This window comes from Bombina bombina, chromosome 10, assembly GCF_027579735.1.
Source record: "Bombina bombina isolate aBomBom1 chromosome 10, aBomBom1.pri, whole genome shotgun sequence".
Taxonomy (NCBI): Eukaryota; Metazoa; Chordata; class Amphibia; order Anura; family Bombinatoridae; genus Bombina; species Bombina bombina.
The window spans coordinates 97,281,228-97,300,888 of NC_069508.1; the positions used below are offsets into that span (position 1 = coordinate 97,281,228).

General features: G+C 39.2%; 1 protein-coding gene across 1 annotated transcript in view; it reads right to left on the minus strand.

The window, feature by feature from the left end:
• ANKRD45 (ankyrin repeat domain 45) overlaps window positions 1-19,661 on the minus strand; it is a 306,215-nt gene that overhangs the window by 77,819 nt on the left and 208,735 nt on the right. The window lies entirely within an intron of this gene.

Below are 19,661 nucleotides of genomic sequence, written 5' to 3' on the forward strand. Positions count from 1 at the left end.
ATTTTTTGACACATCATCGCTCTAATAGAGATAAACTCCAATGCTGGGGAATTGAGAAAGTATCCCTAGGCATTAGAGGAGGAGACTTAGAAACTCCTCAAGCTGAGAGTAGATGGATCTATTTACTTAATACTGTCTATCCAAATGGAATGAATTAACAGAACAATTATTATTTTTTCTGTAAACATAGTATAACTCCCAGTATAATTTCTCTTGATACAGTAGTGGATGCATTAGATGTCAACCTCATCTGATACTATATTCACGTAATATATAATCAATTGACTCACAATACAGGGGTTACCCGGCTGTTCAGCCGCTATTATAATATATAGTACATTGTATCCATTTTCCCTGTGTTAATCAATATAGTTACACAAGTATCTAGATAGTTGACACCAGCTCTGTATATGGGATTGGAAACGCACAACTAGAATTTGAGCTAAACTTAATATCATTGTTAGCTGCTATTACGCAGCAATTTGCCTACATAACCTCTGGTTACCATCAATAGAGATCTCCATTTATCTCAGACATCCGTATGAGTCCAGTTGCATATAGGAATAATTACAAGTCTACTGTGGCACACTATTTTGACTGCAGTTACACAACTAACTTTTTACGATTTATGTCCTATAAGTACAAGGATTTCATCCTAGAGACCTTCTATTTACCCCATACCACACATGTTCAAGCATAACACTATTACTGACATAACAGTATATAATATATTGCCTTTTATATATTGCACCGTGTGGCCCCAGTGTACGGTCACTGTCAATTGAGGGTTAAATGTGACAGACCAGGTGACTGCTGTATAGCAGTAAACAACATTACAGCCTTTCCATTTCTTACCACGCATGCTCAATTACTCATTGTTACTAATATAGCAGTGTTAAACACACTGCCCATATATCCAAGTATTTTGTGTGGCTCTAGTGCACAGAGGATTAACTGTGACACACTAGTTGGCTATTATTAGCAGTACATTATAATCTAGCCACTTATGGAACACGACCAATACTGTCATTAATCCTGTAGGCAAATATGTTGTAATCCTAAGTAATAATACCCATTTAATCATCTTTACCCTATTGTGATTCCGACTTCCAACCCGTTATAACCCACTAATTCTAGGAGGATTTTGGCTCCAATACAACTGATATAAGTTTGGTAATGTGATATACCTTTATTCAAGGCCAGATATAATTGTACATTACCACATCTATCATATACCTAGGTGAAGCCTCACAGTATTATTTTTAACCATTTGTGTGTATGTTTTGGTATTTTATTTTAATAAACTTAATAAAAGCTACATTTTATTTCAACTGGAAATCCTTTGCCTCTTAGTCTGGGCACAGAGTGCTAGACTGCATTCTTTCAGTGGATGTCTCTTCATCCACACTTGTTTGAACAGTAATATTCTAGGAGCCAGTGGCTACCTGGCTCCTGGGTTTGTCGAGCCCTGCTGTAATCATTGAAAGTCTCATTGAGTAAGGGAATTTTTGTCGTAGAACTAAGGGCCTGTTGATCTAGTAGGAGAGTTTGATGCCACAGTGTCCAGTAACACATATATTTCATTACTTTCCTAAAGTGCATAACGATTTACAACATCTCTCTGGTTACCCCATCATTCCGGGGATAGATTCCCTTAATGAACCTTTATAAGACTTAATTGATACTTTTTTACAACCCATGGTTTAGAATTTACTAGTTTCATTCAAGATACTACATCTTTTTTGCTAAAACCTAACGATGTGGAAAGAAAACCAATAAATAGATTTTTAGTGGTTGATGTTTCATCACTTTATACCTCAATTAAACATGATAAGGGTGTACAAGTATTTTTTTGATCATAGCAATTATGAAACTGCTACAAAACATTTCCTTCTAAGATCTATTGAGTATTTACTCACTCATAATTTCTTTATGTTTGATGGAACTTTCGACCAGCAGAGGCATGGAATTGCTATGGGGGCCAAGTTTGCACTCTGTTACGCCCGTCTTTTTATGGATTGGTGGGAGCAATTCCACATCTATGGAGATAGAAACCCCTTTAAATTCCGCATCATACAATATGCCAGATATATTGACAATCTGATTTTTTTATTTTGGATGGCATTGGAACGACTACCAGTTCCTTTTGTCAGTATTTAAATCAAAATATCCATGGAATACCTTTGGTGAGTGAAAAGAACAAAAGCCAAACTAATTTATTGGATCTGAAAATAAATTTTAGTTTGGAGAGAGGATTAATAGAAACAAATTTATACCAAAAACCTACAGCAGGTAATACAATTCTTGATTTCAGTTTCAGCCATCCACGACATACATTACGTGGCTTCCCTAAAGGAAAGTACATTAGAGCTAAGAGTAACTGTACCATTCAATAAAAATACCAAGAACAAGCAGATTAATTTACTAGACTTTTAAAAAAATAGGAGGTAAAATTATGTAACTTTAACCAAAGCCCAATAAGACGTAGACATTATCCCTAGAGAGGAACTACTTCAATATAAAGTAAAATTATCCAATAGTAGACAAAAAAGACCCACGTTTGTGACAACTTACAGTTTGGAATACAATAGAGTGTATATACCCATATTGTATGCTGACCCAGTACTCAAATCCATTGTACAGGAAAGCTGTAAGTTTATTTCTAAAAAATAGTAAGTCTTTAGCTTATTATGCTTCTTCATCAGATTTACCTAGTAGAGCACAAATATGTTGGCTCGCTAGAGAAAAGTTTTTCTTTTATAAAAGGTATGCAAAACCTGTGACTTTGTGGAGGAAGGAGATACCTTTACTTCCACTATTAGTAATCAGGAGCATAAAATCATTTTTTCCATTATTTGTGCCACCCCACATGTAATTATTTATTGATCTGTAGGGGGTGTCTCAAACAATATGTGGGGAAAACGAAGAAACCCCTCAAAGACAGGTTTTTGGAACATGAAAGATCTATAGAAGACATTTTAGGAATTTCCACAATTCCAATACAAATCTATTAGGTGTTCAGGGCATTGATCATGTCCCCACCTGGAAAAGAGGAGGGTATAGAGAGAATTGCATTTGCTGGAAGTTTATTAGATTTTCACTTTAAAGAGCTCTGTTCATTTAGGCTTAAATACTCGAACAAACTTAGATCTGTATGTATAATACTTTGCTGCATAATGATTATGTGCACTTGTGTATTTCTGGGTGTGTGATGTAGTATCTTTAAAGGGAATGGATTTGAACTCAAATTGAATAGCTTCAGAGCACATTTTAGACTCTTTATGTATTTATACACTTTAATTATTATCTTATTCCCATTTTTTCTACATATATACACAAGTTTTCTTCTTTTGCTTTGTTACCTCAAATAAATGTGAGGCAGGGAGTGGATAAATGTTCTATATATAAAATTGTACTGTGTCTTTAAATGCTAACCAAATTATTTTGGAGAAGACCGTTATTCCTAAGAGCAGTGAACAAGCGCACAAAACATGTCTGGGTAGGAGTTCAGTCTTCACTCCTTGCTGTGGATACTTTGTATCATTGCAGAACTGGACTGTGTTTGCTACATGGTTATAAATGGTGAAATAAATGTTGAACTTTTACTCTAAGGAATTGCCTGCCTGTGATGTTTAGCGCTTTGGATTTCTGCCTGTTGATCTAAAGTTCTCCTATTTGTAAGTGTGTGCAAGGGACCTCAAAGAATATTAGAAAAACACATTTCAATTTGAGAACTGTTTATCTTGCTATACAGGGTTCTGGAATCAATACTTAAAAAAGTCCACAAAGATTCTGCGTGATTTCTCTCCATGCCAGCAAAGTGCTAAACTTCAGTTTACCTACATTTTTTTTAAAATGACCAATGGCTAGATTACGAGTTTTGCGCTATGAGTGAAAAAGCCTCATAACTCATAAGCCTCATAACGCGCTTTTTCACTACCGCTGCTATTACGAGTCTTGTAGGAACAGCTGTACCGCACACTTTTTTGGCCGTCACGCAACGTAACTACCGCACTTTTTAAAAAGTCCTTTATCAATGGGACTCCCATAGCACCGGTATTAAGAGTTTGCCTGTCCAGCCAAAAAGTGAGCGGTACAGCCCATAACTACAAGATCCGTACCGTAAACTGAAAGTCAGTATTTATGGGTTTTACGTTACAAAGCTGTACCATAAAACTCATAACTAAAGTGTCACAAAGTACACTAACACCCATAAACTACCTATTAACCCCTAAACCGAGGCCCCCCCCCGCATCGCAAACACTAAAATAAACTTATTAACCCCTAATCTGCTGCACCGGACATCGCCGCCACTATAATAAACATATTAACCCCTAAACCGCTGCACTCTCGCATCGTAAACACTAGTTAAATATTATTAACCCCTAATCTGCTGCTCCCAATGTCGTCGCCACCTACATACACTTATTAACCCCTAATCTGCTGTCCCTAACATCTCCGCAACCTACATTACTGTTATTAACCCCTAATCTGCTGCCCCCAAAATCGCAGCCACCTAACTACGCTTATTAACCCCTAATCTGCTGCCCGGATATCGCTGCCACTATACTAATGTTATTAACCCCTAAACCTCTAGCCTCCCACATCACTAACACTAAATAAATATATTAACCCCTAAACCTAACCCTAAGTCTAACCCTAACCCTAACACCCCTAACTTTAATAAAATTAAAATAACTATAAATACAAATTACTATTATTACCTAAATAATACCTATTTAAGACTAAATACTTACCTGTAAAATAAACCCTAAGCTAGCTACAATATAACTAATAGAATAAATTACACAAAATAAAAAAGAAATGATCAAATATTTAAACTAATTACACCTAATCTAATAGCCCTATCAAAATAAAAAAGCCATCCTCAAAATAAAAAAAAACCTAGCCTACACTAAACTGCCAATGCCTTAAAAGGGCCTTTTGCGGGCCATTGCCCCAAAGAAATCAGCTCTTTTACCTGTAAAAAATAATTCAAACACCCCAACAGTAAAACCCACCACCCACACAACCAACCCCCCCCCCAAAAAAAAACCTACCTAAAAAACCTAAGCTCCCCATTGCCCTGAAAAGGGCATTTGGATGGGCATTGCCCTTAAAAGGGCGTTTAGCTCTTTTACATTGCCCAAAGTCCCTAATCTAAAAATAAAACCCAGCCAATAAACCCATAAAAAAAACTAACACTAACCCCCGAAGATCCACTTACAGTTTTTGAAGACTGGACATACATCCTCATCCAGCCGGGAGAAGTCTTCATCCAAGCGGCAAGAAGTCCTCAAAAAAGACGGGAGAAGTCTTCATCCAAGCGGCAAGAAGTCGTCCTGCAGGCGGGCAGAAGTCTTCATCCAGACGACATCTTCTATCTTCATTCTTCCGACGCGGAGCGGCTCCATCTTCAAGACATCCAGTGCGGAGAATCCTCTTCTTTCGATGGGTCTTGAAGAATGAAGTTTCCTTTAAATGACGTCATCCAAGATGGTGTTCCTTGAATTCCGATTGGCTGATAGAATTCTATCAGCCAATCGGAATTAAAGGGTAAAAAATCAGCCAATAGGATTTTTTACCCTTTAATTCTGGAAAGGGCTATAATTAATATATACAGGCATAAAATCCTTTATACAAACTGCTTGGGACCGGAAAAGGTTTGGATTTCAGAATAGTTTAGATTTTGGAATATTTGCATCTGTAAAATGGGACAGTATGTCATTTAGGAAATATTTACGTCAAAATACAGTTTATGTATAAAACATAAAGGTAGTTTTATATCATTTTAATACTTTTGTGTACATTGAGCCCTCAGAAAGACAGTACAGTACTGTAATCAGAAAGGTAATATTTGTTGTATTAAATAAATATAGAATAGTACAGTATTTGCATTTTAGAACACAAAAACTAAACCAAAGACACAGACAGATAATAAAAATAAATATTGTAATATTTGATAAAGCCTACAGGCGAAACATGTCAGGGGGAGTGGGGACGTTGAGTCTTTCTCTCTTTTTTTAAATTAGCAATTGTGAAATATTAGGTGCTCGTAATAATATTTACTTTACTTATCCTCTGTATATATACGGTGTTGGTGAATGAATTTTGTCGCCTAGAATCTAAGTAAATACAACTTAGTTTTGTATTAACCCTTGATGGGACTCAGATACATTAGCTTTAGCAAAAACCATTGGAGATACTATATACTATAGGCATAATTCCTATGACCGACTTTAACTGTGTAACTGCTTATTGTGACTCACCAAGGGGAGCGATCCTAACCAAAACTTACAACTTTAGAAATTGTTGGCACTTAGTATGATTACTCCACTATATTCGTAACTTACAATTTAATTATAACAAATCTTTGTGCTATATGATCTCGCTCTAGCCCTTATATACACAGTCAGCCTCATTTTGATTACCTATATAACTACTCCACCACAATACTATTAAAATAACAGCAACAACATTGTGGAGTTAAAACGGGTTAAATAGAAATCCTGTTACTACATTAACAAGTGAACAATTCATTTGACTCTTTCAATATGTGGAGTTGCTACCAAACGTTGTAATCCTACATATATATTTTGAGCACTGTGCTACAATGTTTATGTAGTAACAAGTTCCGAATGGAATAATAGCAGCCCTACTTGTGGAACACCCAACAGGGTAGAGTATTCACTCTCACTATCATCTCGCATTTGTGCCCTGAAATTTAGATAGTATACCAAAACCCAGACACCCATAATACTTAGGCGCTGCTATTGTCTCCTTACATCAGTAGTTATATTGCAGCATTTATTATACCTTGATGTTCACTTATTAGGGGATTTCTTTTACCAGGGGATATAGTTATACTCTTACCCACGTTACACCAAAATTACCACTCTGTGTTTTTATCTATGTATTTTTTTATTTATGTATTTTTTTTATTATTTGTTATTAAAAGTTTTAACTCCTTCTTTCGGGGAATGATTACTTTCATCTACCCTTATATAATATATTTAGTGTTGTAGAGTGCTATTCATGTACATACTCTTCCAATTTCGCCATTGGAACTTTTTAAAAGGTAATATTGTGACTTACATGCAGGAAAAATAGTAATAGTATTAGTATTTTTTGATAATTTTATTTTTTAGAAATATTTATTAAAAAGTTTGGATTTTCGAATTCTGGGTTTGGGTTGGGCCCTACACTGTAGAACAAAATGAAGGGAGTACCTAAGATGCTGGTGCCAGTACCTAAGATGGAGGTGCCAGTACCTAAGATGGCGGTGACCAGTGGGGGGTGAGGGAGGGAAGAGAGCTGTTTCGTAGGGATCCGGTAGGGTTCAGGGGGTGGGAGGTGTCAAGTGAGAGGGTAATCGCTACACTACAGCTAAAATTAACCTTACAAGCTACCTGATTAAGTGTGGGGTGCAGCTGCAATTAGTAGCATTGAAATGACCAAAAATGAATAGCAAAGTCATGTATGTCTGCTATTTCTGAACAATGGGGATCTCAGAGATGCTTACAATTATTTGTGTCATGATTGCACAAGCAGTATGTAAATAATTTCAGTGAGAAACCGAAAGTTTGTAAAAAAGTTAACAATGTTTCTTTATATGATTTAATTTGGCAGTAAAATGGTGGCATGAAATATACCAAAATGGGCCTAGATCAACACCTTGGGTTGTCTACTTACAAATATACAGTAAATAGTTTTGAAAGATAAATAATAAAACAAAACAATGCTCTATTTGTGTTTAAATGGAGTGATAGCAAAAATTTCCTAGAAATTTTCCGGTATTTTGGGCAAGTTCTTCTCTGAAATTTCCGGTAGCGAATGGGTTAACCAAAATTCAATCAGATATATATAGAAATATATATTTAACAAAATATAGAACATATTCTGCTATGTTCAGAACATAGGAATGTACATTGTGCCATATAAGCTTCTGTATTTGTGCTTTTAAATAAATGTGATCGGGTTTGTGCAACTTGTTGGGTGTTCATTTTTTGGGGAAATCTCGGCTCCATTTAAGTCTTTGGGGGAATGCGATTATGCGTTAGCGACCTTGCATATTCTAATCTTTTATCACGAGTATGTGTGCACTTGAGTGCAATCTTTTTACTTTCAACTCTTAATATGAGAACAAACTTACGTCTAGCGGATGGACTCCAATTGTAATCTAGCCCAATGTGTTTCCAATTACATGTATTAATTCTTGGTTGGACAATCCTGTCCTAGTAGATCTTTAAATAAATAAAAAAAACTAACAAACCACATTTAAGCTTTTTATATTTATACTTTTTGAGTCACCAGCTCCTACCGAGCCAATGCAAGGATTCACAAAATGTACATATCTTCATTTGTGATTGGCTGATTGCTGTCACACGGTACAGGGGGAGTGGAAATAGACATAATGGAAATTTGTTGGAAAAAAAATCTACTCATTTGAAGTTCAGACTAAGTGCTATTGCACTTTCTTTTTATCATCCATTTGTATGCAAATCTACTGCATTTACTGGTCCTTTAAGTTAAAAAAACCACTGAAAAACATTGGTTCAAATTTATTTAGACTGTGATATGTTTTTAAAGAGAAAGGTGATTATCCCAATCAAGGAGGCCCATTTATTAAGCTCCAAATGGAGCTTGAGGGCCCGTATTTCTGGCGAGTCTTCAGACTCGCCAGAAACAGCAGTTATGAAGACCGCTGCACCATAACCCTGTCCACCTGCTCTGAGCAGGTGGACAGGAATCGCCACAATTCAACCCGATCGAGTATGATTGGGTTGACACCTCCCTGCTGACGAAAAATGAGAAGGTTGATTCAAAGATACTACACTCTATTCTCTATGCTAATCCCAAAATAGGTGGTATAACCTCAAAAAACCACCTAGGTAGAAGTAGAAGAAATGGGGGGGATGAGATAGCGCTAAAAAAACTCTAGAGATAAAAGATATTACTAATGTGTTTACACTGTGTCAAATGTGTATATTTGAAAGTTAAATCTTTATGCCCTATATATGACTGTGTTAATATTAGACCAAAAGTATCCTGACCTAAAAACAGAATTTATGCTTACCTGATAAATTACTTTCTCCAACGGTGTGTCCGGTCCACGGCGTCATCCTTACTTGTGGGATATTCTCTTCCCCAACAGGAAATGGCAAAGAGCCCAGCAAAGCTGGTCACATGATCCCTCCTAGGCTCCGCCTTCCCCAGTCATTCGACCGACGTAAAGGAGGAATATGCATAGGAGAAATCATATGATACCGTGGTGACTGTAGTTAGAGAAAATAATTAATCAGACCTGATTAAAAAACCAGGGCGGGCCGTGGACCGGACACACCGTTGGAGAAAGTAATTTATCAGGTAAGCATAAATTCTGTTTTCTCCAACATAGGTGTGTCCGGTCCACGGCGTCATCCTTACTTGTGGGAACCAATACCAAAGCTTTAGGACACGGATGATGGGAGGGAGCAAATCAGGTCACCTAGATGGAAGGCACCACGGCTTGCAAAACCTTTCTCCCAAAAATAGCCTCCGAAGAAGCAAAAGTATCAAATTTGTAAAATTTGGTAAAAGTGTGCAGTGAAGACCAAGTCGCTGCCTTACATATCTGATCAACAGAAGCCTCGTTCTTGAAGGCCCATGTGGAAGCCACAGCCCTAGTGGAGTGAGCTGTGATTCTTTCGGGAGGCTGCCGTCCGGCAGTCTCATAAGCCAATCGGATGATGCTTTTAAGCCAAAAAGAGAGAGAGGTAGAAGTTGCTTTTTGACCTCTCCTTTTACCAGAATAAACAACAAACAAAGAAGATGTTTGTCTGAAATCCTTTGTAGCCTCTAAATAGAATTTTAGAGCACGAACTACATCCAAATTGTGCAACAAACGTTCCTTCTTTGAAACTGGATTCGGACACAAAGAAGGCACAACTATCTCCTGGTTAATATTTTTGTTAGAAACAACTTTCGGAAGAAAACCAGGTTTAGTACGCAAAACCACCTTATCTGCATGGAACACCAGATAAGGAGGAGAACACTGCAGAGCAGATAACTCTGAAACTCTTCTTGCAGAAGAAATTGCAACCAAAAACAAAACTTTCCAAGATAATAACTTGATATCTACGGAATGTAAGGGTTCAAACGGAACCCCCTGAAGAACTGAAAGAACTAAATTGAGAGTCCAAGGAGGAGTCAAAGGTTTGTAAACAGGCTTGATTCTAACCAGAGCCTGAACAAAAGCTTGAACATCTGGCACAGCCGCCAGCTTTTTGTGAAGTAAAACAGATAAAGCAGAAATCTGTCCCTTCAAAGAACTTGCAGATAATCCTTTCTCCAAACCCTCTTGTAGAAAGGATAGAATCTTAGGAATTTTGATCTTGTTCCATGGGAATCCTTTAGATTCGCACCAACAGATATATTTTTTCCATATCTTATGGTAGATTTTCCTAGTTACAGGCTTTCTAGCCTGAATAAGAGTATCAATGACAGAATCTGAGAACCCACGCTTTGATAAAATCAAGCGTTCAATCTCCAAGCAGTCAGTTGGAGTGAGGCCAGATTCGGATGTTCGAACGGACCTTGAACAAGAAGGTCCTGTCTCAAAGGTAGCCTCCATGGTGGAGCCGATGACATATTCACCAGGTCTGCATACCAAGTCCTGCGTGGCCACGCAGGAGCTATCAAGATCACTGATACCCTCTCCTGTTTGATCCTGGCTACTAGCCTGGGAATGAGAGGAAACGGTGGGAACGCATAAGCTAGGTTGAAGGTCCAAGGCGCTACTAGTGCATCCACTAGAGTCGCCTTGGGATCCCTGGATCTGGACCCGTAGCAAGGAACCTTGAAGTTCTGACGAGACGCCATCAGATCCATGTCTGGAATGCCCCATAATTGAGTTATTTGGGCAAAGATTTCCGGATGGAGTTCCCACTCCCCCGGATGAAATGTCTGAAGACTCAGAAAATCCGCTTCCCAATTTTCCACTCCTGGGATGTGGATTGCAGACAAGTGGCAGGAGTGATTCTCCGCCCATTGAATTATTTTGGTCACTTCTTCCATCGCAAGGGAACTCCTTGTTCCCCCCTGATGGTTGATATATGCAACAGTCGTCATGTTGTCTGATTGAAACCTTATGAATTTGGCCTTTGCTAGCTGAGGCCAAGCCTTGAGAGCATTGAATATCGCTCTCAGTTCCAGAATGTTTATCGGGAGAAGAGATTCTTCCCGAGACCAAAGACCCTGAGCTTTCAGGGGTTCCCAGACCGCGCCCCAGCCCACCAGACTGGCGTCGGTCGTGACAATGACCCACTCTGGTCTGCGGAAGCTCATCCCTTGTGACAGGTTGTCCAGGGTCAGCCACCAACGGAGTGAATCTCTGGTCCTCTGATCTACTTGTATCGTCGGAGACAAGTCTGTATAATCCCCATTCCACTGACTGAGCATGCACAGTTGTAATGGTCTTAGATGAATTCGTGCAAAAGGAACTATGTCCATTGCCGCAACCATCAAACCTATTACTTCCATGCACTGCGCTATGGAAGGAAGAAGAACAGAATGAAGTACTTGACACGAGCTTAGAAGTTTTGATTTTCTGGCTTCTGTCAGAAAAATCTTCATTTCTAAGGAGTCTATTATTGTTCCCAAGAAGGGAACTCTTGTTGACGGGGATAGAGAACTTTTTTCTACGTTCACTTTCCACCCGTGAGATCTGAGAAAGGCTAGGACAATGTCCGTATGAGCCTTTGCTTGTAGCAGAGACGACGCTTGAATCAGTATGTCGTCCAAGTAAGGTACTACTGCAATGCCCCTTGGTCTTAGCACCGCTAGAAGGGACCCTAGTACCTTTGTGAAAATTCTTGGAGCAGTGGCTAATCCGAATGGAAGTGCCACGAACTGGTAATGTTTGTCCAGAAAGGCGAACCTTAGGAACCGATGATGTTCCTTGTGGATAGGAATATGTAGATACGCATCCTTTAAATCCACCGTGGTCATGAATTGACCTTCCTGGATGGTAGGAAGAATTGTCCGAATGGTTTCCATTTTGAACGATGGAACCCTGAGAAATTTGTTTAGGATCTTGAGATCTAAGATTGGTCTGAATGTTCCCTCTTTTTTGGGAACTATGAACAGATTGGAGTAGAATCCCATCCCTTGTTCTCCTAGTGGAACAGGATGAATCACTCCCATTTTTAACAGGTCTTCTACACAATGTAAGAATGCCTGTCTTTTTATGTGGTCTGAAGACAATTGAGACCTGTGGAACCTTCCCCTTGGGGGTAGCTCCTTGAATTCCAGAAGATAACCTTGGGAGACTATTTCTAGCGCCCAAGGATCCAGAAAATCTCTTGCCCAAGCCTGAGCGAAGAGAGAAAGTCTGCCCCCCACCAGATCCGGTCCCGGATCGGGGGCCAACATCTCATGCTGTCTTGGTAGCAGTGGCAGGTTTCTTGGCCTGCTTACCTTTGTTCCAGCCTTGCATTGGCCTCCAGGCTGGCTTGGTTTGAGAAGTATTACCCTCTTGCTTAGAGGATGTAGAATTTGAGGCTGGTCCGTTTCTGCGAAAGGGACGAAAATTTGGTTTATTTTTAGCCTTAAAAGACCTATCCTGAGGAAGGGCGTGGCCCTTTCCCCCAGTGATATCTGAAATAATCTCTTTCAAGTCAGGGCCAAACAGCGTTTTCCCCTTGAAAGGTATGTTAAGCAATTTGTTCTTGGAGGACGCATCCGCTGACCAAGACTTTAGCCAAAGCGCTCTGTGCACCACAATAGCAAAACCTGAATTTTTCGCCGCCAATCTAGCTAATTGCAAAGTGGCGTCTAAAGTAAAAGAGTTAGCCAATTTAAGAGCTTGAACTCTGTCCATAACCTCCTCATAAGAAGAGTCTTTATTGAGCGACTTTTCTAGTTCCTCGAACCAGAAACACGCTGCTGTAGTGACAGGAACAATGCATGAAATTGGTTGTAGAAGGTAACCTTGCTGAACAAACATCTTTTTAAGCAAACCCTCTAATTTTTTATCCATAGGATCTTTAAAAGCACAACTATCTTCTATAGGGATAGTAGTGCGTTTGTTTAGAGTAGAAACCGCCCCCTCGACCTTGGGGACTGTCTGCCATAAGTCCTTTCTGGGGTCGACCATAGGAAATAATTTCTTAAATATAGGGGGAGGGTATGCCGGGCCTTTCCCATTCTTTATTTACAATGTCCGCCACCCGCTTGGGTATAGGAAAAGCTTCGGGGGGCACCGGGACCTCTAGGAACTTGTCCATCTTACATAATTTCTCTGGAATGACCAAATTGTCACAATCATCCAGAGTAGATAACACCTCCTTAAGCAGAGCGCGGAGATGTTCCAATTTAAATTTGAATGTAATAACATCAGGTTCAGCTTGTTGAGAAATTTTTCCTGAATCTGAAATTTCTCCCTCAGACAAAACCTCCCTGGCCCCTTCAGACTGGTGTAAGGGCATGTCAGAACCATTATCATTAGCGTCCTCATGCTCTTCAGTATCTAAAACAGAGCAGTCACGCTTTCGCTGATAAGTGGGCATTTTGGCTAAAATGTTTTTAATAGAATTATCCATTACAGCCGTTAATTGTTGCATAGTAAGAAGTATAGGCGCACTAGATGTACTAGGGGCCTCTTGTGTGGGCAAGACTGGCGTAGACACAGGAGGGGATGATGTAGTACCATGCTTACTCCCCTCACTTGAGGAATCATCTTGGGCAACATCATTATCAGTGGCATCATTTTCCCTAAATTGTTTGTCACATACATCACATCTATTTAAATGAGAAGGAACCTTGGCTTCCTCACATACAGAACATAGTCTATCTGATAGTTCAGACATGTTAAACAGGCATAAACTTGATAACAAAGCACAAAAAACGTTTTAAAATAAAACCGTTACTGTCACTTTAAATTTTAAACTGAGCACACTTTATTACTGAATATGCGAAAAAGTATGAAGGAATTGTTCAAAATTCACCAAAATTTCACCACAGTGTCTTAAAGCCTTAAAAGTATTGCACACCAAATTTGAAAGCTTTAACTCTTAAAATAACGGAACCGGAGCCGTTTTTATATTTAACCCCTATACAGTCCCTGGTATCTGCTTTGCTGAGACCCAACCAAGCCCAGAGGGGAATACGATACCAAATGACGCCTTCAGTAAGCTTTTTCTGTGTATCTGAGCTCCTCACACATGCATCTGCATGCCTTGCTTCCCAAAAACAACTGCGCATTAGTGGCGCGAAAATGAGGCTCTGCCTATGATTGGAAAAGGCCCCCAGTGAAAAAGGTGTCCAATACAGTGCCTGCCGTTTTTTTAACATAATTCCCAAGATTAAAATAACTCGTCAAAGCTATAAACTATTAAAAATGCTTATAAAGTAATCGTTTTAGCCCAGAAAAATGTCTACCAGTCTTTAAAGCCCTTGTGAAGCCCTTTATTCTTATTAAGAAAATGGCTTACCGAATCCCATAGGGAAAATGACAGCTTCCAGCATTACCAAGTCTTGTTAGAAATGTGTCATACTTCAAGCAGCAAAGTCTGCACACTGTTTCCCCCAACTGAAGTTACTTCATCTCAACAGTCCTGTGTGGAAACAGCCATCGATTTTAGTAACGGTTGCTAAAATCATCTTCCTCTTACAAACAGAAATCTTCATCTATTTTCTGTTTCAGAGTAAATAGTACATACCAGCACTATTTTAAAATAACAAACTCTTGATTGAAGAATAAAACTACATATAAACACCAAAAAACTCTTAACCATCTCCGTGGAGATGTTGCCTGTGCAACGGCAAAGAGAATGACTGGGGAAGGCGGAGCCTAGGAGGGATCATGTGACCAGCTTTGCTGGGCTCTTTGCCATTTCCTGTTGGGGGAGAGAATATCCCACAAGTAAGGATGACGCCGTGGACCGGACACACCTATGTTGGAGAAATGTCTCTATTCGTGCAAGTAACTTATAAAAGGGCACTAAGACCCAGACCATAAAACATAAGGAATGGGTGTTCAGAAAATAGAGGATCAATTTCTCTCACATAAATGTGATCCTCTATTTTCTGAACACCCATTCCTTATGTTTTATGGTCTGGGTCTTAGTGCCCTTTTTTAAGTTACTTGCACGAATAGAGACATTTTAGGTCAGGATACTTTTGGTCTAATATTAACACAGTCATATATAGGGCATAAAGATTTAACTTTCAAATATACACATTTGACACAGTGTAAACACATTAGTAATATCTTTTATCTCTAGAGCTTTTTTAGCGCTATCTCATCCCCCCCATTTCTTCTACCTCCCTGCTGACGGCCTATTGACCGCGAGTCTGCAGGGGGCGGCGTTGCACCAGCAGCTCTTGTGAGCTGCTGGGGAAATGCTGAATACGGAGAGCGTATTGCTCTCAGCATTCAGCGATGTCTGTCGGACCTGATCTGCACTGTCGGATCAGGTCCGACCGACATTTGATAATTCGGCCTCAATGTCTCAGGTAACAGATTAGGCAACTGACAGAAAAGTGTCCAAAACAAACTGAGATATTGGCCTCTAGTTATCAAAGTCTGGCGGACATGATCCGACAGTGCGGATCAGGTCCGCCAGACTTCGCTGAATACGGCGAGTAATACGCTCGCCGTATTCAGCATTGCACCAGCAGCTCACAAAGGCTGCTGGTGCAACGCCGCCCCCGGCTGACTCACGGCCAATCGGCCGCCAGCAGGGGGTGGTACTAGCTCAGGGCAGGCGGACAGGTTATGAAGCAGCGATCTTTGTGACCGCTGCTTCATAACTGCTGTTTCTGGCGAGCCTGCAGGCTCGCCAGAAACACGGGGCATCAAGCTCCATCCGGAGCTTGATACATATGCCCCATTGTGTTGTAACCAAACAGCACATGACAACTGGAAACAACAATACAATAAATAAATACCTAGGATATCAAATATACTTCTGCACAACATTTAAATAACTAAATAAAGACTCAAAACACATTTATTCAGAACAAGATAATGTCTATGTGTGGTTGTAAACTTATATATCTATTTAGTGTGAGAAAAAGTCTATTAAAGGGACAGTCTACTCCAGAATTGTTATTGTTTAAAAAGATAGATAATTCCTTTATTGTCAATTCCCCAGTATTGCATAACCAACATGGTTATATTAATATACTTTTTACCTCTGTGATTACCTTGTATCTAAGCCTCTGCAGATTGCCCCCTAATCTCAGTTATTTTGACCGACTTGCATTTTAGCCAATCAGTGCTGACTCATAAATAACTCCACAGGAGTGAACACAGTGTTATCTATATGACACACATTAATTAGCGCTGTCTCTATCTGAAAAACTGTCAAAATGCACTGAGATAAGAGGCGGCCTTCAAGGGTTTAGCTATGAGCATACCGAGGTTTAGCTTTCAACAAAGAATACCAAGAGAACAAATCAAATTTGATGATAAAAGTTGTTTAAAATTGCATGCCCTATCTGCATCATGGAAGTTTAATTTAATTTTGACTAGACTGTCACTTTAATTACCGTTAAAGATACATCATCTTCAATGTTAAAATGAGAGCCCTTGTTTCTGACACCGATATGCAGATAAAAATGTCCTGGTATCTAGGAAATAACTCACCTCTGCCCACAACAAGCCCAACCCACCCATGGCTTACCAGAGACCACACACCCTCCTGCAGTGGCTCCTGGTGATCCACAAGTCCCCCTCACCTCCCTATATTTCCAAGCCTCCAGGAAATGTTGAGAGATATATAATGACATGTACTAGTGTTTTATTATGTGGACATAAAATGAATCATATGCATATACTTATATGCTCAGGTATGCTGGTATACACATCTATAGCAATCTGTATTAATAAATAGCTATTAACTAGTAATGCTTGTCAGCATATAACTGTTTGTGCTGAAGTTTTTGTGCAAAATAATTTTAGGCACTTTTAGTTCAGGTCCCTAAGACAACTGTATGATTCTAATCATTACTTAAAGGGACACTAAACCCAAATTTTTTCTTTCATGATTCAGATAGAGCATTTAATTTTAAGCAAATTTTTAATTTACTCCTATTATCAATTTTTGTCTTCGTTCTCATAGTATCTTTCAGCTAGTCTTCGTTCTCATAGTATCTTTCAGCTAGATTACGAGTTTCACTACCGCTGCTATTACGAGTTTTGCAGGTATATATGTACCGCACACTTTTTTGGCCGTAACGCAACGTAACTACCGCAGCTTTCCAAAAGTCTTTTTTCAATGGGACTTCCATAGCACCGGTATTACGAGTTTGCCTGTCCGGCCAAAAAGCGAGCACTACAGCCTATACCGTCAAGATCCGTACTGTAAACTGAAAGTAAGTAGTTATGGGTTTTAAGCTACAAAGCCGTAACATAAAACTCATAACTAAAGTGCTAAAAAGTACACTAACACCCATAAACTACCTATTAACCCCTAAATCGAGGCCCTCCCACATCGCAAACACTAAAATAAAATTATTAACCCCTAATCTGCCGCTTCTGACATCGCCGCCACCTACCTACACTTATTAACCCCTAATCTGCTGCCCCGACATCGCCGACACCTACATTACACTTATTAAACCCTAATCTGCCGCCCCCAATGTCGCCGCCACTATACTAAAGTTATTAACCCTTAACCCTAAGTCTAACCCTAACCCTAACACCCAATAACTTGAACATAATTAAAATAAATCTAAATAAAAATTACAATTAATACCTATATAATTCCTATTTAAAACTAAATACTTACCTATAAAATAAAACCTAAGCTAGCTACAATATAACTACTAGTTACATTGTAGCTATCTTAGGTTTTATTTTTATTTTACAGGCAAGTTTGTATTTATTTTAACTAGGTAGACTAGTTACTAAATAGTTATTAACTATTTACTAACTATCTAGCTAAAATAAATACAAATTTACCTGTACAATAAAACCTAACCTGAGTTACCTGAGTTACTCTAACACCTAACCTTACACTACAATTAAATACATTACATTAATTAAATACAATTAACTAAATTACAAAAAACAAACACTAAATTACACAAAATAAAAAATAAATTATCAAATATTTAAACTAATTACATCTAATCTAATTGCCCACCCAAAATAAAAACAAACCCTAGCCTAAACTAAACTGCCAATGGCCCTTAAAAGGGCCTTTTGCGGGGCATTGCCCCAAAGAAATCAGCTCTTTTACCTGTAAAAAACAAAAAAACAAAAAAACACCCCCAACAGTAAAACCCACCACCCACACAACCAAACCCCCCAAATAAAATCCTATCTAAAAACAACTAAGCTCCCCATTGCCCTGAAAAGGGTATTTGGATGGGCATTGCCCTTAAAATGGCATTTAGCTCTATTTCTTTGCCCAAACCCTAAGCTAAAAATAAAACCCACCCAATAAACCCTTAAAAAACCTAACACTAACATCCATCCTCAACGAAGCCGGGAGAAGTCTTCATCTAGACGGCAAGAAGTGGTCCTCCAGGCGGGAAGACGTCTTCATCCAGACGGCATCTTCTATCTTCATCCTTCCAACGCGGAGCGGCTCCATCTTCAAGACTTCCGGCGCAGAGCATCCTCTTCTGACGACGGCTACTGTAGAATGAAGGTTCCTTTAAAGGACGTCATCCAAGATGGCGTCCCTTGAATTCCGATTGGCTGATAGAATTCTATCAGCTAATCGGAATTAAAGGTGAAAAAATCCTATTGGCTGATGCAATCAGCCAATAGGATTGAGCGTCAATCTTATTGGCTGATCCAATCAGCCAATAGGATTGAGCTCGCAATCTATTGGCTGATTGCATCAGCCAATAGGATTTTTTCACCTTTAATTCTGATTGGCTGATAGAATTCTAACAGCCAATCGGAATTCAAGGGACGCCATCTTGGATGACGTCCCCTAAAGGAACCTTCATTCTACAGTAGCCGTCGTCAGAAGAGGATGCTCCGTGCCGGATGTCTTGAAGATGGAGCCGCTCCACGTCGGAAGGATGAAGATAGAAGATGCCGTCTGGATGAAGACTTCTGCCCGCCTGGAGGACCACTTCTTGCTGTCTGGATGAAGACTTCTCCCGGCTTCGTTGAGGACTTCTTGCCGCTTGGATGAAGACTTCTCCCGGCTTCGTTGAGGATGGATGTCCGGTCTTCAAAAACTGTAATTGAATCTTCAGGGGTTAGTGTTAGGTTTTTTTTAAGGGTTTATTGGGTGGGTTTTATTTTTAGTTTAGGGTTTGGGCAAAAAAAAAGAGCTAAATGCCCTTTTAAGGGCAATGCCCATCCAAATTCCCTTTTCAGGGCAATGGGGAGCTTAGGTTTTTTAGATGGATTCTATTTGGGGGGTTGGGTTGTGTGGGTGGTGGGTTTTACTGTTGGGGGTTTGTTTGTATTTTTTTTACAGGTAAAAGAGCTGATTTCTTTGGGCAATGCCCCGCAAAAGGCCCTTTTAAAGGCCATTGGCAGTTTAGTTTATAATAATAATACAAACTTGCCTGTGAAATAAAAATAAAACCTAAGATAGATACAATGTAACTATTAGTTATATTGTAGCTAGCTTAGGGTTTATTTTACAGGTAAGTATGTATTGTCCTTTTTATTTAGATTTATTTTAATTATGTTCAAGTTAGTGGGT